Here is a 20,901-nt window from a genome sequence, read left to right on the forward strand (position 1 = left end):
CTTTGCAAAGTGTTCACTGGAATGTGTAATGAATCACAGCCTCTCAATAATATCGTGGTTTAGAGTTAACTGACTCCCGTGCCGCTACATAGTTATTAGAGTTAAAATGACCAAATTCTTCCTGACAGTTACACACACACACACACACACACACACACACACACACACACACACACACACACACACACAAACTCGTGAGATATGATAAAAGAGAGGAAAGCCAGTTAGACTCCCTGTGGTGTCTTACACAGAGACAGCTGGACTCTGCACTCTGCAGTGTGTCTTTGTGAACCTTCTGTGGATTTCTGCATGTGGATGTGTGCATCCTGACCTCTTTTGTACGTGTGCGTATGTGTTTGCGCAGACGACCTTAATTGGATCATGCTGTAGAACACTGGCTGTCTTTCTTTTCTTTTTTTTAAGCGCACAGCTTGCATCCTTCTGTGACAGGATATCAACATAATGATATCTGTTTGGCCGTGCCGCATTTCCGATGGCTGCAAATAATAAGACAATCGAATCCAAAAAGTTTCTTTTTCCAAACCACACTCTGGCTTGTTTAAGCTGGAGCCTATTAGTGAAATGTAGTCTTGTTCTTATTTAATCCATGCACACTGTAGAGTAGATGTTTTTGTCAGTTGATAATGAATTTTGAGCATAGCTTTAAATATCTGTATTACTACTCTTAAAAAGAGTTGGACAGGTTTACTGGAGTTATTAGTTGCTGTCAAAAAAGCTGTCATTATTTGAATAAAAGGATGATGATTAAACTGATTGAAAATGTGCATGTTTTAATGGGTCCAATAGTGTCTGAGATTTAATTTAAAACGTAATAACCACGTAAATTGTAGGAAGTAAATGTGATTGTTTTCTTTATGCAATCTTTCTTTATACAGTACTCGTTGCCATCATAGAAAGGCAATGATGTAGGTAGGTACCATGTAAAAATAACCCACATTACATCTGGAAATTTACCACCTGACCATTTACTTTTAGAGTTACCCTATATGTTTGAATGTGTTGCTCTAAGGCAGCTGTCCCCAACATTTTTTGTGCCAAGGACCGGTTTATTCCGACAATATTTTCACGGACCGGCCTTTAAGGTGTCGCAGATAAATACAACAAAATAAAACCAGTACCTGTACCAAAATAAAAGATTTATTCATAACACGTGGGAAAAGACCCAGGGAAACTAAGTTAACGATAAAAACGATAAAACAAAACAAAAAACGCTAAAATCACTGAAAACCATAAATTTCACACCCAAGCCTCAACTCTCGCGGTCCGGCACCAAACGACTCACGGACTGGTACGGGTCCGTGGTCCGGGGCATGGGGACTGCTGCTTTAAGGGATTTCAGAGCCATCGTGTGGGTGGTGCAGTGGTTATCACTGTCACCAGGAACTTTTCTGCTTGTACCTCTAGGTCAGCTTGAGCCTTTCTGTGCATATTCTCCCTCTCTTAAAGTCCAAAGAGAGGCATGTCAGGTTATTTGGTGGTTCTAAATTGGTTGTAGGATGTCAGAGTGTGCATGGTGCACCTTGCTTTTAACTCTGTCAGCTGGGATCAGCTACCGCTCCCTCTCCACAACCTATGGACATTCAGACACCTCCAGCTACATCCCAACACTATGACCAATATTCCCTTGAGGATTAGGTCATTCATAGCTTTATCAATATTTGTTTTCCTTATTACCATGCGCTGCTGATCGGGTTTTTCCTGACACATACAAACACGCATGTTAAATGCAGAAATTTACACCGCTGTGCTGTCTGCTAATTGGTTCCATCTGTTGTGAACTGTATCTGGCCTGATGTTCAGGCAGTGAGTTCCTCTGCACTTTTTTTCCCCCTGCACCGTTAACGTCAGGTCCACTCTTTTCATCAGAATCCTCTGTCTGCAAAACTTCATGTTAATAGTAATAAAATACAGATGTATTCCAGACAGTATTTCATTAGAATTTAGATGATGCAGCTCATCTTTAGCAGCTTATATCCCACCGCGCCTCCTCCCTGTCCTCCACACCATCATATCATTCTTACTTCTCACATCATTATCATCTTGTCCTCTGTCACTTAGCCGGCCTTTTCCTGGAGAGCACTGAAGCATAGGAAGTCAGGGTTTCCATTCTTAACACCCATCCACTCGCCATCAACCTCTTCCCCCTGCGCATCAGCCAATTGCTTGCTGGAAATAGCCATCTCGGGGGAGGGGCTGAACAGGAAGGGGGTGGGGGGTGTATACGTGTGCTTGCTGGTTGCTGCTTGATTCCAGGGATATAAAGGATGCTTGGCTGCTCCGAGGACAGAGGAATATCATTGCAACGCCTGCTCCATCCTTTTCAAAAGGACCATAATTTCACTTTTTGATGCTTGAGCTGCTGCAGGAGCAGTGCTGATCTATGATTTATGACAAAACATTTGATTTCCTGTTCTAAAATTTCTCTTCATTCATTCAAGTGAGCAGTGGGAGCATGGTGTTGGATTTGTTGATAGTAGTTGCATCTGTGCAGTGAACTGGATCATTTTCATGCTGGAATACTGTAGTCAAAGGTTTGTTGCACTGCAGAAATGTGGCAGTTGGACTATTATAGTGATTCCACAGTTCAGTTCAGGCATTTAAGCACATGCAGCAGAACTAATAACGACAGTTTCTCATGAATTAGATTGGTTTATACCCTGCAGGTTTATACTAATATGGAGTCAACACAAGATAAGAGTTGACACTCAGTAGAGCAGTGTTTATAATGGAGAGAAACCCAGGTGGTAACGGCTTTAGTTGTTGAAACTTGAAACTTTTTTTTTAAATGAGAGAGGCTATACAATCTACTATCCTCTGGCTGGAATCCCTCCTGCGCTGGCATGCTGCTTGCTTTGTTGGTCAGCTGACTGACCATCTGGATCATGTCTGTAAAAGCTTGTAAGTATGATATGATAAAACAAAGCTAGACTGACTTGTTTCAAACACAGCAAAGAAAAGTACAGGCTTTGAAATGTTCATCTATTGTTATGTTTGTTTTTTTGCCGATTAATCCAAAACATATGCCTAATGCCCATTAAAAAAATGCATTATTTCCATTGGCAGCGTTTGGATTCTATTAAACTCTGCTGAGCTATGCTTAGAGCTACTTCTCAGCAGTGTCACAACCACCTATTTTTGGTCTGCTGGGTAACTAATGAATGCATGTGAGTCACGAGGCCTTGCCTATCCTCTTGCAAAGGGTTATGTTTACATAGAAAGGGGTGTGGCCACCAGCAAGACCATATATAAAATCTATAAAGGTGTAGCATATCACTTTGCCAGCAGTTCTCAACATAAAAGACAAGTAATAGAGCTGAACCAACTTCAAAGTGAAGATATGAACTTTGAGCGAGCAGCTGGAGTCCACGGTGGTGATTAAATTAATTTTTTTTTAGGTTTTTAGTTAAAGAGTGGCAACTTAGAGGATACCGGTGAATGTTTACCAGGGGTGCAAGTACAAAAGAGTACTCAAGGTGGTCAAGTTATCAGCCAATGATTTATGCTCAAAGTTTGCCAACAGTGGTTAATATTAGCCACCAAAAACTTCTGCTTGCACCTGAACAAGTTAGCCTGTAGCTGCTCGGCATATCAAATAACCTGTTCATATTACTCATTGATCAAAACATGAGCAGACAGCGAGCTGTGACCTTCTTGGCAGTGGGGAAAGAAAAAGGGTTTAGTGACCTGTAAGCTTTTAATATGTAAGCTGCTTGTCAATACAGTTTTATACGGCTGGATTATGGGAATATTAGGGCCATTAATGCTGGGAATGCCTGCTCTATTGGTTTCCTGTTACTCATTTAAATTTTGGGAAGAAGCGTTTTTAAGTCGCACTGTGCTAACTGAAGACAGAAACGCCTGATTTTCAAAGCAGAAAGCCACATAATCAAATAATTTTTTCCATTTTCTCCCCCCTCTCGACATGGCTGCTGATGCACGTATTCTGTGACAGAGTAATAAGTTGTCAGCACTGTCGACGTAATTTGCCGAACCCAAGACTGATGATATTCCTTTCTTCCAGCGTTAAATGAAAATGTGTTTTTTGAATGACGTCCAGAAATCAAACGCTGAATACCGTAGCTGAATACTAAAGCTCAAGACGAAAGCGCTCAGCCACTCGCAGTTTTTCCCTGAGGATGCTGCGTTCCACGTTAAAATGTATACTTTAAGGGCGAATATTTTATTCATCATGGCATCTTGGTACAAAAGCCTTTCAGCTTAGAGATGGAAAAAAGAGCAAGATGCCAGCCAGAGTGTAGGCCCAGGATGTTAAAGAAATCATGCAAATAAAATAATTAACTTGCCCACTGTAATTAGTGCCTTTAGGCGGATTAAGACTAATCAGTTAACAATTCCAATTCATGGCTTTCATGTTGAAAAGATGTTGGAGCTTAAAAAGTGATATATCTCTTTGTTTTTTGCTGGTAAGGAGTTTCCTCCCAGAAACTAATTGGATAAATGCTATCTTCTCAGTTTTAAAATATGTTTATTCCTACCAATGAATAACTGATAAATGCATCTAGTGACCCTTACTGTGTGAGTGTAAAGAGTGCAGGGACTTGTGTTTGTCCCTCCCCATCTCGTTCTCTCTTTTTCTCTTGCAGTAATACTGTCATTTTATGTGTTATTTGCGTGTAATTCTGCGTATCTGCTCCGTGTTAAGTTCATAGGTGTGGTTTGTGTTTGTGTTTACTATGGAGAAGTTGCGCTGCTAAAAACAGAAAGCATGTACATGATTGTGTGTTGCATCCTATCTATATGTAGTCAGGGTGGAGTCTGGATGCAGATGTGGTTCTGAGTTGAGCATGAATTTGAGGCCCCCAAAGTCATAAAAGACCAAAAATGAAATGGCTAGAAGAGAGCAAATTATGAGGAGGCACAAACAAATCCTGAAGTCTTCTTCTGTCTTTTCTCTTATCGTCCCCTACTCCTCGCACCCTTACTTTCTCACCCCCCCTTTCCTCTCAGAGGATGGTTACAAACTGAGACAGTCAGGAGCCTGAACAAACCCTGGAAACATCTAGATGAGATTAGATTTGGGACTGCTCAACTGTCTGAATTGATGTGAAATTTTTCCCTCGGTAGAAACACTGTTGTAAATCAATTGGCATGTTGCAAATATACTCCCACCAGTAAGTGCTGCTTATTCGCTGCATGCGGGTATTTTTTTCACTGCAAAATGTAGCTTTGTGCTCATGCAAAAGAGTGTTTTTTGGTGTTTTTTTATATCATTTATCTGAAGTAGAGAGCAAACATGTCACTTTTCTCCTCCTGGTGACTATTGACCACTCTGTTGTGGGGAATCTGTGCATCACTTGAGTATCCATGCGTGTACAATAAGTCAGATGTTCCATAAGATAGTGCGGTGGCGCCTGTTTTTCTAAGCCAGTTGTTTTTCAGGGCTGTGATAACACTGGATAACCATGGGACCCGGTCGGGGCCTCCTGCTGTAGCCCCGTAGTTCCGTGTTTGCTGTGTGTGTACTCAACAGGACACTGGTCTTTGTTGAGGACAAGTCTAGTGAAAATCTACTTACTGGGGGATAGGGTTAGAGGCGATGGGGAGAGGGAGGGTATGATTGGAAATGACTGGGAGAGACTGTTTTGGATTGGGGAAAAAAAGGCAAGGAAGGGCGACGGTGCGATAGGAGAGGGGTAACAGAGAGGGGATGTGCTTAGGAAGTTGGCTGCAGAGGAGCGAAGGATGACAGGAGAAGAGAAAGTGATGCATCTGTGCAACAGGAGCTCATAAACAGTCCACGCAAACTCCCCCTGGACTACATTGACACACGCACACAGATATACATTAGTAACAGTAATGTGCACACACGTGTCTTTCTGTGTCTTCCTCTGGGAGCAGACTCTGACTGCCGAGCTTGTAAACAGGAACTATCCTGCTTTTAGCAAACTGGAGCCCTGCAGGTGCTTACACACGTCATCAAAAAAAAAAAAAAAAAGCTGGATTCGCCTATGATAGTTTTTATCTGTTTTGCTGGATTTGTTGAGACACAAATTGCAGGACCGGATTCTCTGTTTATCATTCGGCGCTCTGTTAGAGGTTTTCATTACAGATACTGTTTACAGAAAGAAATTACCAGTTGGCGAGCTCTCAGCAGCACTTCATTTCACATTTTGTCTGTTGTTTTTTTACTTTCCAAAAGCAGCTACCAAGGGAAAGACTGGACAGTAAGCCACTACTGGATTCTTTTAAGCATTCCTTTATTTATTTTTTTAGCTTGTTTACTAAAAAATGTTTTGCCGAGAGTCACGTTCACAGCTTTATGTCAGCGAAGTGTGCCAGACGTCTCCGGTGCAGAGTCGAGCGTCATCACGGTGCTCGCGCTAATGACTAGCTTTTAAAGCTCATCACGTGTTAATTGTTAGTTTTGTCCCTGAGGTTTGTAGGAGTAATTAATCCTATTATCAGAGCTCAGCTGTCGCTCTGTTAGTGCTGCTGTCAGCCCAGGTCGTGAGTCGGCTGATCTGATAGTTCTTCTTTCTGTGCCGTTCCATACAAGAATGCACTTATTGCCTACTGTGTGTGTGCATTACGCGTGTCCAGTATTTTGTATTGAGATAAATCATCATCAGTTTACAAATTCTGAGCACATTTTAATGAACACACTTTTACTTTCCACAACCCCCCCCCCACTTTTCAGCGTGTTTTTAAAAACCTGGGATGTAAACACACCTGTCTCTTTAAATCAAGGGTAAGTGTCTGTTGTTGAAATGTGATATTGGATGTAAATAAAATAGATGTGACAGTCAGCACAAAAAAGATTTTTCATAGTTCGTGTTTGAAATCGATTTTTTTACATTTTCAAATGAAAATAATTGAATACAATTCAGTTGGCTACATACTGACATTAGAGGACAAAGTACTGATCCCATCATGCTAGTATCAATCAAATACCAACATGGATCTGCATGGATCACATGGTTTTATCAGATAAATATGTAGGTGGCGATCATGTGACGGCCCACTTTTGCTCTCCTACACTTTAGCAACCCACATTTGTACACTTGCACTATTAAAGTATTTTCAAGCATCAGATTTGGAAGAGCTTAGAAAAACAAGTGCCTTCCCCATCTCTCTCTTTCTCTCTCTCTCTCTTCCGCTCCTCACCTCTCTCTCCCACCGTCTGACATCATCGTTTCAAATCCCATCTGCTTCAGGCCACAACTGTCTTGATGAATGAGGGACAGCTGACACGGTGTTGTCTCGAGCACTTTCTTTCTATCTTTCTCTTTCTCCTCCTCTTTCTCTTTTCTGCCCCCCTTTCTTCTGAGGCAGTTAGTGACACATCAGACCACAGCGGCGCTAGCTCTCTCCACTCGTCCCTCTCGCTCTCTCCCTCCTGCGCCCTGCTTGTCGAGTGTTATTTGGTCTGCTGTGTTTTATTGGCCTGTTTTTTGTTGTGCAGCGGGACAATCGGGTGGTTTGGTTAGAGGAAACTGATGAATGGCGCATCCAGAGCTGTACAAAGCGTCCTCCTCCCCGCTTCATTGATGTGTTGATGCGGCTCAGCTGGCTGCCCAGTGAGTTCGTACTGTGTACTGTTGTGGGTTTGCAAGCAGACAGATGCACATGGGCGCTCAGCACTGAAAAGGACATTCAATCTTCTTTATAGTCCCTCTCCCAGTGACTGCTTCTCTTGTGGTCTTTCTGTTCTCCTTTGCCCTCCCTCTCCCTCTCTCTGCTACAGTAGCTGTGTAGCATGTAACATGGAGTCTGTTTGGAGGTCACAGAGACGCAGTTTAAAGGCTACAGGAAGCTACCACGAATAGTTCTTTTGGTGAACACATTTCTATGAATGAAATTCTACTCTAAGTGACAACTTATTAACATAGATCACAATTAGCTTTGGATTGCTAGTCTTGGTATAGTATCCTAATATGGCAGATATGACTGATATATCAAGTATGCATCTTTTACAGCCCGACAGATAAACATCCGCTGATATTTTTTTTTGTCTTTCAAACACATGTATTTCCTAACGTTTGTAAAGTGTACGTATTTATGAGCCCTTTTTAAGATTAAGACAGTTTAAAAATATTCTTGTTTTAATATCACAACAATTCACGGATTTCTCATTTATCATCTGCTTGCGGTGTTCGTGGTCTCTTTTTGAGATGTGTTGCCAACAAAGACGTAGCAGAACGCCCTTGAAGGATGCTTGAAGGATGTTTCTCCCGTCTCTTCTTTACCTTTTACATTGTCATTTATCTGAGATTATAAATGTCAATACTGATAAATTGGGAAATAACTAATACTGGTTGATATATTGGTTGGGCTTGAGTCGCTTTTAATTATTATTTTTTAATTATTTATTATTTTTAAACATAACCAAAGCTGACCCAAAGTGCTTTCCCATTGTAGTGATCCACGTGGGCCAAGAATACACACAATATGTAGTCCAAACACAGAATAGGGTGCACACAGGACTAGGAATGAAATTTCAAATATGAAAGCTGCATTAAAGTTAATACAACTATAGAATAAATAGATGAAATAAAAGATACAAATATATATCACTTCCTCTTAACAACCATTAATTATTCCAGTAGGACCAAATAAGGATAGTTTGATTAAAGCACAAAGGAGTTCTGGACGGATTTACCTCCCTGTTTGACACACTGCTTGTCACAGTCGTTGCTTATCAAACGAGTGAGGGAAGAAGAATGAACCAAGTTGTGAAGAAAAGGAAACTGACAGGATAAAAACAAAAGGGCAAAGAGAGCTAATTAACTAAAGTGATACAGTGAAAAAATTACATTCAAAATGTTAATACAGACACAAAATGCGTGTGCAGCAATTAAATTCATAACTGCTGCTTTTCTGTATTCCCTCTGCTTGAAACGCATGAAATGTGATCCATAAGAAATACAAAAACTGCAGTTGGAAACAATCTGAATGAGAGACCTTATCTAATAACCGTCTTCAAATAATTTACTTTTTGTATTCAGTTATCTGTTAAAGTGTAACAACACAATTAATATTGACCTAATATACTGACATATACACATTTCATTGTAATTAGCATACTTATAGAAAGGCGACGCAGTCCATGTCTAGAAGGTAATGTTATTGGCTGTTAGGTTGTTGTATATCTACAGCTTGAAAAGCCTGACCTATTACACACACTCATCTGTCAGCATGTCACTGACTCCCTCACCGAGAGGTGACAATCCCTCTCAGTTATTTATTCCAACAGGATCAGTCACATATATGTGACCTGGCCTTCTTGCTTTCACATGCAGCAGGGACAGACCTCTCTTTCAGCTCATAGAGACAAGACGCTGTGAGCTTTCACGCTCTAAGATAATACTTGAAGATCTAAAGCAAAACAAAGCACAGTTAACCCTCAGGTTCTGTGCGCTTAGATAACTATTTAATTCAAAACCTCAGAGAACACATTCAGCACCTCAGAGGGTATAAATTCCCCACAAGTTAGAGGAAACCGAAAGGATCGCTGCCTTTCGAAGCTCCTATGAGACCCCGGGTTGTTATCTGTGACTCTGGATATGGCTAGTCTGACCGTGTTATTCCGGTTGCACTACATGGGCTTTCTCAGGGACAGGAAAGGTCGGCTGACAGCGGAACCGCATCAGGCAGCTAACAGAGTCGGTAGGTGCACCCAGAAAGTGCTGCTGAAAGAATACTAAAGATGTGAATGTTAGTATTCACATTTCTTGTCTTTTTTATGGCTTTTGTGTCAAAAATGTCTGCACATGCTAAATTTCAGTGTCATGCTTTATGTCTAGATAAAGTCTTTGCTGCGGCTTGAATGCTGATGCACGCTAAGCACACTTTTGGTTGCTGGTTCATGTGTTTTTGAGCCTCTTATTTTTCAGTCTTATCTAAACTTTCTTTATAATTTGTAAAAAAAATAGAAAATGCAACAGTTTGGATGGATATCAATACAATTCATCCCGATAGAATAGGAAAACAGCAAGCTAATTACTTTATGCATCAATGTTGCTTCAGTTATTTTGAGGTTTATTAACATGACGCAAGGGCTAAAATATAAAAGCTTTTCACACAAATGAACAAACTGATTATTAGTGTGTGTGCATGCTTCATCAATCAATTTTAAAGACTAACTGCATCAGGTGAAGAAGATCCAAGTCCCAGCAGACACACTGTATGTAAATACACTTGAAGAGATGACAAGAAGGACATTATTTACATTAAGGGCCCTGAGGTGGCCACTGCTAAAGCTCATAGCAACAGATTCTGAGTATTAGTCAGAGAGCAGATTACAACCAATCATTATTAAAGCCTATTTCACTCACAAATCCACCAGCTACAACTGTTTGGCTGGCTTAACCCTAGCCAGGCACACAGGGTGGGGAGAAACTATTAAATGCAAAGCAGCACTTGTTACTAAATCTTGTTTTGGGGAGGGGTTAGTGACATGTGGGGAGACATAGTGAAGAAAAGCCAGTTGGTGAAGGCAAAAAGGAGCTGGCAGTGTCTTTGGCTTTCTGCAGCTCAGTGGGTGGCGGGGCGTTGACCAATATATGGCACGGCTGTTTAGTTGCCTCCTCACCATGCCACAGTGGTATAATCAGAAAGCTAGAATGGGTAGGGGCGATAGCCACTGTAAATTTTGATAGGATGTTGTGTAGGACTATATAGATTGGAATGGTTTGCTGCTGGATTTAGTTTACCCATGGCAGTGCTGGATAACCACAGCTGGCAGTACGCCCAGGCTGGAAAAACCCTGATCAGGCTATCAGGTAGAGTATTGTTTATTATAAATGTATTTTGTTATGCTTATCCAAAATCCTGTGATGAGACAGGGTGTGTGGTTAAAAAATAATAATGTCCACGAAGAGATATTTACCAAAATTCATTCCGATCTCTAGAGATGTATTTATTTTCCCTCCTTATTTAATGTTCGTGATCAGGAGCCTCATTAGGCCTCACAATGCTTTGTCAGTTGTGATGTTTGTGTCCCATGATTAGTGCAGAATGGCTTTAATGCAATACAGCTGTATCAAAGCTTATCCCAAGAGAAATAAATAATAGGAATGCATAGCAAACCAGTTCAAAAAATGCACACTAAATGATACTATTGTGAAGATTTTAATTTAGATTTTTTTTTTTAAACTTTTTTTTAACTGAGGTTATGTTTTTAAGCCTGTGGTTTTATTGAGCTGTGTTGCTCTTTAGGTCGCAGGAGCCAAGATGTAGGGGTTTGTGTTTTGATGTTTATGGCAGTCGGAGGGACAAGAGAGTCTATGTGTACATTGTCGGATGCTTGAAAAGGTTATCATTTTCCTGTTAAGTAGGTAGCAAGAGTGATTGAGACTAAGAACTGTAAGTTATATTACCATATAAATAGGAAGAAAATGAAAATACTATCTTATATTTGTTTATTGGGTGTTAAGGGTGCATTATGAAAATCAAGACCATACCTAAATAGTCAGTCTGCACAGCCACAGTGGGTCAGTGCCATGTGTTGAAACAGATTGACCAGTACAGCTGGTCTTGATGGAAAGATTCACATATTGTGCATAGCTTTGGGATGGTTTTAGTTCCTTAATATATTCCTCTAATGCCACTAGAAGAAATGACAGCTACCCATCTTTTTGTAGTAAAAACCATCTTTTTTTTTCTTCCTCCATACTAGTTTAATCACAAGACTGAGTACCTGTAGGGGTAATGAATGCAGGTGTCTGAGTAGATGACTTCTGAGGCGATTAGGAGAAGTGGTGCGATTTGTCACGATGGGTACACAGCAGAGTGAGATCCAAACAGAGCCTGCTGAGGGAGGATATATGAAGCCGCTGGCATAGTTTAATTTAAAATACATACACTAAGGCAACGCTCGGATCAATCTTTGCACCTGAGACTGAGTGAGCTTTTGTTTTGTATGGTAAAGCGCACTGACCTAGTCTTTTGGCCCGATGATCAACAGTACTGTAAAAGCATGAGTATGTGTGCACTGTGATGTTCTGATGAATGTTATTGAGGGAAATTAAATGCTGCAGCACTTTAGATGTCTCATTTATATATTCTGCTATGGCTCTCCTGCCCTATAAAAGCTGGATAGATGCAAAATGCTGAGCGCTTCCAATCAAAAGGCCGTCCTCTGTTGCTGACATCGCCTGGATCAAAAACCTGATGCTGTCGTCCTGCATCATTTATTTCAGCAGCAACTTTGCCCACACCCCAAGATTTAAGACTAAACTAAGTAATGCCAAACAGAAACAAACCGAAACAGTGGGTTACTAGTAGTGAGGCAGAGGGGAATGCCAAGTATGTCAGAAGCAAATACAGTCAAACTGCAGAGGGAGGTGAGAATGGAGACAGGCAGAGTGAAAGGACGTCACACAAGAGATGAAAAGTGCAAAGAACAAAGCAAGGAGGAGACATAAACACTGTGGTTGTTATTCAGACTCAGTGAGCTGTGAACAGAACAGAGAAACAGCTGTAGCATCTTAATAAGAACACATAAAGGACATAATCTCTCAAGGTGTATTCTAACCGGATCGCGAATGAAACAGCTGCACATACAAACAGACAGCCGCGCACGTTGTCTCATGACCGCAGGCTCACTCCCAAGTTCTGCAGACCTCGTATATATATCGCTGCAAAGTGCTACACTTGCAAGATAATTCCAGGAGTGTGCATGCAAGTGTTTTGCGTAGCGATGCACTATTATGAGTGCACAGATGTGACCACAGTAGTTCATTATCCAGCATTGAAACTTTGATTGTACCCTTCGTCGGCCTCCCTCACAAACAGCTCAGTGAAACAGCCTTCACATGCACAATCACTGGCTTGCATAAGACTGCTGACCATTGTTTATCTTTGCACTGCCCCTCAACTGCTCACACACTCTGCTAAATAAGAGTTATAATTAGGGGTCGAGTTGTATTTGTTGTATTGTTTGACTTGGACATGATTTTACAGAGCTGTTAGTCCCGCGGTTTGTTCTGGACGATGACTCGTTCATTCAGCGGGACTTTTTAATCTTTAACATATATTTAGTTTCAGTCTGTCATCTCTTAGGTTTTCCTGTGATAATCCCCATAATAACTTATTTACGCAAGTGACATTGTGTTGAAAGGTTGCATTTAAGTTTTCATTCAGCTTGTTTTAAACATTGTGCTGTTTGTAGTAATGTGCCGAGCAGCATTTAAAAAATTTATGAGAAAAAAAAAGAAGAATCCATGATAGCCGTGTTTTATCTGAAGGAGCGACATTGCAGATTTGAGATTTAAGCACAGTGTGAGAGCCACAGCGTGGTATTAGTTTTTTGTATTCTACCTTTCCAGTTTGTTATGATTTATTCATGGCCTCTTTCTGTTGGGTTTAGGGGTTATATCCCGGTCGAGGGGTTGCGGTTGGAGCAAAGTGTTATTTTTGCTGTAAGCCACACTGTAACAACAATATGAGAAACCCGATGAAAGTTGAGCTCGCCACAGTCCCCAGGCCCCCTGCCAGCTCCCGATGAAGGTCGCAGAATTAGAGTGGAGTGGGGCAGGGGCTGCTAGAAGTGGCTTTGTATGTGAGGAAGACGTGTGAATGAAAGCGGCAAAAATAAATAAATGCAGGTGATTTACAGCTGAAGAGCCTAGAAAGAGAATCAGAGGGAGAGGAGCAGAACAAGAGAGAGCGCGATGAGAGAGTTTGCTGTTTTTTATCTTATCACCCTGTTGCACGGAGCAACACTCACTTCCTAGTCCTGGTTGTCACACCAGGGACATGATGACTGCCCTGCTTGTCATAGAGACCAGGCCAAACATTCATACATGAAGGGAAAGGTAGCTTGATCTCCACTACACACTAGGGGGATGAGCAGAAATAGAGCGCGACACGACAACTTCATATGGCAGACACATGACAAATCTAGGTGATGTGTGAATGGATGTGCTAACTGAGCTTAAAGATGCTTTTCTAAGCCTGTTGTAAAAGATTGCAAAAATACCTGCAATAGTTCAGTATTGAATTGTATAAGCTGCGTGTTGAAGATTTTGTTGTTGTTGTTATTGTGGAGTTATTGTGCTTTTTTAATTTTCTGCCTTACTTTTGCGCTAGTGGTGCAATGGTGGATGCTCATGTTAAACACTATACATTATCTCTACTCTTAGATCTGTATGATGTCATAGATATATCTTTATTTCCAACTTACAGCTCTGTCTGTAAGCCCAGCAGAACCACTCACTGGCATTTCAGACTGAGAGGCAGCCAGTTAGAAGAAAGCTTGTTTAAAGTGACAGGACCTGGAGCAGCGTTTGTCAGACAGCGGATGAACTGATGGTTTGTGCTAGCGTCCAGTATAGGCTAAGCAAGAGCTATTTTGAACCGTGAATCATGCAAAGCAACTCTGATTCAAAAATAAAAATTTGGAGCTTATTGAGCTTAAAACAAATGGCATACCTAGTGTCACAATTACACAATTAGCTCAAAGTAAGCCAGAATACTGGCTGGAACAGTTTTGGCTAAATACATCAAAAATACTGCAAAAACCTCCAAAACTTGATTGTATGCATTCAGAGAGAGAAGGTTCCAGAAGGATGCTGATGTATAGCTTGTCTGCCAGGTCTCACTTACACTGTTTCACTGTGCTGGACCTCTTGGACATGTTTATGCTGTCAGTGCATGTTACAACATTTTTAATGACATTATCTAACAAATACTATGGCTTGCTGTGTGGTACATCCCTTCCAAGATGAATGTGTTTCGGTATTGGTGACCAATGGTCTGTTGAAGTTTGCTAGTGTTGTATTGATATTAATCTCCACTGACTAGCAAATACGTGTTTGTGCAACATTTATGGATACAGCTTGCTAACCAGGGATGCTAGTGTTAACTAATAGTGTAACAGCTCGCCCTCTCTCCCAAACTTTCTTAAAGAGCTAATATAATGGCATACAAAATCCTAAGGTTAAGGTTTCCAAGACTAGTGGGTGGCAACACAGTGACTATTTCCATCCTTTATGTACAGTTTATGGAGTGTCTGTGGCCTGTGCCCTGCTTTTTGCCAAAGTTCTCTTTACTTTTATCCAAAAAGCTTATAAATTGGCACATCCGTCCCTCTGAGGGAGCACTATTCTGAGAGGCTCACAAAGGATGTCAGTCACACTGCTGCACCGTGAAGCACCAGCCAGAACAGCACCAGCACACATCCGTACACATACAGAACCTTTAAAGCTACAAGTGTGCCTTTCTGTATATGTAACAATGACAGGGTTAGATATATGTCAGGCAGTTTCCAAAGCTTCTGGACTGTCCAACAAGCTGTTCTGACAGGGTATATTGGCCCCATAAATGAATCCGCTCCCACACTTCCTCAGTGTCTGCGCTGTTCCCTAAAAGCTGCATATATACTGAGCCAAACCATGCTGAGCAGTGCAACAAATGACTCCCAGTTCTCTCTTTTAGCACTAACACAGGGTCACATACTGGGCTCTGACCCAGAACTGAAGTATGGAAGAAGCATATGAACTGCACTGCAGTTCATGTTGCTCTTGCATTATAAATCTTCATACGTAGTCACCACTTAATTTTAAAGAGTCTTTCATTCTTACAGCTGTAATTTGTTAGATTTGTCCGGTAAAATATTGTTGTATGAAAAAATGCTGGGTGCACATTTTTAGTATGAAATTCATTTCATAGCAAGTGCTGCTCTAAATCTCTGAATCTCACCACAGTTATCCTCGCTGGCAGCTGGAATGCACGTTATCAAATTTTTGCTGGGATGGTCACGATATCAGCCAGTGGAATTGTACTGTAGCATTTCTGCAGCATTATGCTGCATGCCTGATCTGTTCCACTGCACTACATTTAGCCTGGCTTGTAATTGGTCTGAGTTTGAGGTTACGAGGTTATGAGCCAGAGGATTGGCATCATGTGGCATGGCAGGCTGCACAGATGCACCGTGTTCAGTCTAGCCTGTGGTCTGACGGATTGGAATCAAAGGGATTGGCCCTGTGCATCGAGGCTGTGATTTCCAACTTTCTGTGGAAAGACGACGCACATATGCTCATTTTGGATTATGAGATGTTGTTACAGCGCTTGTAGGTGAAGCAATTGCTTGCAATTATCTCTGCATGTGTTGCAATTTTGGTTGGGGGTTCGTAGAATTTCTACATTACTGTCTAAACTTACTGCATTCATTCCCCCATTACATCTCAATAAAGCCTTCTAAAAACTAGCCTGTAACCCAGATTGGAAACGACGTAGGATGTTCTCAGTCTGTGCTGTGAAGAATTAGTACAACACTGAAGACAATCTGTTCTCCAGTAGTGTATTCAGATTAGTATGTGAGTCTTTCCAGCCCGGAGTTAGGAGGGCAAAGGGAAAAGGATTGGCATGCTTCTGCTACATGACTACGCGAATTGATGGATTTAGGGCAGAATCCTTTTGGAGTTAGAAAGACAAAAAAAAGGGCTGAACAGAGTGAATCTGTGTCATCACCTCTTGCTCCGACTCTGCTTTCTAAATTCATGCAGAGCAACAGTAACAGATTGAAAACGCAATGTTCTTTGTGGAATTTTGGAATCACAGAAACATTACAGTTTTGAAACCATGCATGAAGCTCTTTACTCCCACGTACAGGCTCAGTTAAGATCTCACGTGAAGTTAAATGCAAGCTGCAATTTTCTGTCTTAAGCTCAACTAAACTGTAAGGGTTGACTGACCCTCGGGCAACATGAAAACACAAGTTTTGCCAAGTTGCTGCCACTACTAAACATACAGCAGTTTGCATTATTATACAAATGAGCAAACTGTACGAGATCATCTTTGCTTTTTGCTTGTTATTGATTGCAAGAAAGAGAGAAAAATCATTCACCTCTGACCTTTTCTTCTATTCAATTCAATTATTTTTACTTTTATTCCACTAGCTGGGCCCACGTCCTCATTGTAGGTTTGACAGCGTTTTAGTAGGTAAAGGTGAATGCTTGGACATGAATTGAGCTGCGGTTTGGGGAAGGCCTCGAAGGGGACTGGCGACAGCTCCTGGGCCTGACAGATCCCCATGTACTAAATAGGAGTGAAGAAGTTAAAGAATTGAGAACAAGGAGGGAGGGAGGGTGGGGCACGTAAACAAGAATGAACAGTTTGCAGAACTGGGGGGAACCTATATAGATGAAGGAGAAGGAGGCGTGGTCCCGCTTCTGAAATTCCGATACATAATCTCCAATTATATAGCGCAAAAGCATTGTAAGGTAAAGACCCTCCAATATTACAGGGAAACCCCAACAATCAGAGAACAGCCAATCAGTAAGCACTTGGCGAAAGTGGAAAGGAAGAAACCTCCAGCAGAACCAGGCTCAGGGCAGGATAGCCATTTGCGATGACTTGTTGGGATCGTGAATATTACATGGTTTTGAACCACACTGAATATCCATTAAATTAAAAAAATTAAATAAAGTAAAACAATATCAGAGTATAGTGCACGACCTAAATATGTAGTGGAAATGCAAATTGCTACAAAGAGCACGCCTCGCAACCCAGAGAATTGTCTTATTTCACACATTATGTGTTATTTGCACCTTTGATGGATGTCTGCACAATGTCTCCATAAACAAACGCGCAAAGAGACAGAGAGTGTTTAAGTGCATATGTCGCTGCCCACATTTCTGCCTGTAATGAATGAGAAACTGTTATGCATTGCATATGTCTAGATGATCTGTCATGTCTGTCATCCTCTGTTTCGCATTCATCACCTGGCATATCCTGATACTTTCTAGATTTGAGGAGAGATATGTTGCTAAGGCCCTTTGTCTTTATTTCCTGTTTAAATTGTTGTAATATGTTATAATAATAAAAAGCTTACTATAAAGGGCATATTTTGTGGACAAGCATTATTCATATTACAGGGTGCTGAATGCACGCCACCAGTAAAATGGATTGTACTCATTATGAGACCGCTATGAACAAAGAATCTTTGATTGAAAAGCTTTATTTCATGCTCAGTAGACTTGTAAATGAAGGGTCGCATGTAGTGAAAGGAGGAGGTTGTTGTGTGTGTGCTTCTTTTGTTTTAATACAGTGCTATGCAAAAGCCTCGAGCCACCCCCCATTTCTTTATATTTCGCTAGGAAAATTGTAAATGTGTACAAATGGGTGCAGGAAGTTATTGAAAAATGTGTAAACATAACTTGAAATACAGTACTTAAGGGAAAAACGGCATTTGCACAATTGTAACAAGCTTGAAAGTCAATATTTGGTGTGACCACCTTTATTCTTCAACACAGCTTTAAGTAATTTCTTTCTTCATTAGTCTTCAGGAATAGTTCTCCAGGCTTCTTGGTTTCCATTCAAAGATGAGCCCACGTTGGGCTCTTGGGAGGCTATGTTGTGTTTTTGACCAACAAGATATGCCTTTTAATATTTTAGCAATTGTTGTGTTACAAAATGAAGTCATTTCACCAATGAGATTTTTTCCTCATAGTATTGCATGGTGGATCGAAGTTTGATGGTACTTTTCTGAGTTCATAATTCCATTCCATCAATTCCACCATGACATGATGATGTAGACATTCACTGTTGTACCTCACTGCTGATCTCCTGTGCACATACCAATGACCATTTGAACCAAAAAATTTATCTTGGATTCATTACTGTCACTGATTTTCAGTCAAATGTAATTTGACAGCCTCCCTTCCAATGATGAACTTCGGTCAACAGTAGAAAGATCAACTGATGGGCCAGCTGCTTTTTTCAGTTCGTGTGTCAGGTCAAGGATTTATTCCTGTTTCATAAGGACGTGACTTACAGATGCTGTTCATTTGCTGAAATGTTTTTTCTTAGGCCTGGCACACCTTTTGTCCAACACTTGTCCAGTTTCCTCAGATTTTTTTAAAGTCATACTGCACACATGCTGAGATATAAGTTTTGGCTAACAGCGGTTTAAGACTCAACTTGTTGGTTGAAAAAATGCTTGGACTGTGTTGTCTTTGACATTTTTCATAGATTCTTTTGAAGAAATGGAAACAAATGATGTGTTTTTGCAATACAATTTAAAACTGTTTCTTTCCTACGTTTTCTGTTATGTGTAGACACAACACTGGTTAATCCCTTGATTTAGTTACCTTTTTTATGCTTGAATGATTCACAGTTCAGTGTTAAGTGGTTTGGTCAGGTATAAGGACTGGATTGAAAATGAGTGAAAATGTCCAAAGAAAAACTTGAAACACCCCTAGAAAGCCTGAAGAACTACACAACAGTGTGTGTGTGGCAAGAGGCGGTGATGGGATGTCATGAATCACAGTGTGTAGGGTAGTACTTACTGTTTACTAAAATTAGGAGAGGCTCTGATGTCATAAGTAATAGGCCATCATACTGTGAAACTTTCTCTTTACTGCCAGCTGCTCTCGATTTTTTTTTTTAAGCAATGCAGCATTTATGTTAAATTCACCACCGAATTTTGAAAAATCAGTATTTAGGCATTAAAATATACAACTGCAGATCTGTTTAGCTTAGCACAGTCCTCAACATAAAGCTTAAGTGCATATATGCCCAGCTTTCTGCTGACCTGGTCTGATCTGTGGTGTTTGAGAAAGGTGCGTAGCTTGAGTTTTAGCGGGGAAAGCAGGAGTGTAACAGAGGTCAGTGCTGGCTGCGTGCCAGAGTCAGTATCTTACATAAACTACCACTGAGAGGAATGTGTCTGGGGCACACTTCACAGGAAAGGCACACATGTGCTAACACAAAAACCTGCTAGAGGTGTATTGTTTCTTTTTGCCTTTGCTCTGTATAGTGCTGATTTTCAGTGAATGCAGTCCCAGCAACAAAGCACTATTCTAAAGACACACAATGAAGTCTCTCTGTTAACTCTTTCCATGATTATTACTATGGGTTTTTTTTTAAAATCTGCAAGTCAAGAGAAGACACACAGGTGTAGGAGGACATGAAGCATGGAGGCTTAAAATATGTGGGTTTCCCTATCCTCTTACCAATGGAAAGACAATAAAAAGCCATTGATGCTACGTCAGTCCCATTTTCTGTCAGCTGGTTGTGACATTATCCTTGAATCAGTCCAGTCGCTTCCTACAGAGAGGTGACGTGATACCGCTCAGGCCTGACTTCAAACCGTGGCTGAAATCAATATTACAGGAGCTGTTTAAACCTGCAGGAGCTATTTAGTTGTTTTCTCTTTGCTTTTCTGCAGTCCTGTGTGTGTGCTGTCACAGCTGGTCGTTCTGTCCTCATATTCTTCTCTATGCTTTCACAAATCCGACTTGGCTTCTCTATTCCTGTGATGTCATACTGCACATTTAAAAGATAGCCTGTTTCTTGTTTCTTCATATCTTCAGCTTATAACTCACTAACAACTTAGGAGACGCAATCACAGGTTTAATGGCACTCGTGTTGAAATATATCTACATTACAGCATGTCACTCAGTGTCTGAATTGTGCCATCAAGCCATCACTTTTTTTAGAGTAATATTAAGTCACTACCTCCTGCTGGAGATATTGGCTTGTACTTGTCACGACTGACTTTTATTGAAGGGAATTTGGCATGATTCAGCACTCAGTAGACTGGCCTCTCTGATTAGTTGGTTTCTGTTGGTAGTCAGTATGATAAAGTGCTTATATTAGAAATGCCAAAGCAGCACCGTGTTTGTGCAAAGTTGTTACTATATATTTCTTTTTTTGACCCCCTAGGCTCTGTTTATCAGAACTTAGCCCCCCAAACGGCGTCTTATTGAAGCGTTTTATGCAAAGCAGGACTGTTATTTTTCAGCGCCATCCTGGATGTGATAGTCTGTGCCCTCAGTTCTAATAGCATTATCACGCCTTGAGTCAGTTGTAGTTCAGGTGATAGCGGTGATTTATGTGGTGGCGGGACTTAAGATAATGAACTGCATCGGTTACATTTCTTATGTGTTTGTGTGAGAGAGATGACTAAGAGCT

At 40.9% G+C, this 20,901-nt stretch overlaps 1 protein-coding gene across 4 annotated transcripts in view; it reads left to right on the plus strand.

Moving 5' to 3' along the window:
• The window catches only part of triob (trio Rho guanine nucleotide exchange factor b), a 113,032-nt gene that overhangs the window by 20,971 nt on the left and 71,160 nt on the right, over positions 1 to 20,901 (plus strand). The window lies entirely within an intron of this gene.

The sequence above is a fragment of the Aulonocara stuartgranti genome (assembly GCF_965226115.1).
Source record: "Aulonocara stuartgranti genome assembly, chromosome: 11".
Lineage (NCBI taxonomy): Eukaryota > Metazoa > Chordata > Actinopteri > Cichliformes > Cichlidae > Aulonocara > Aulonocara stuartgranti.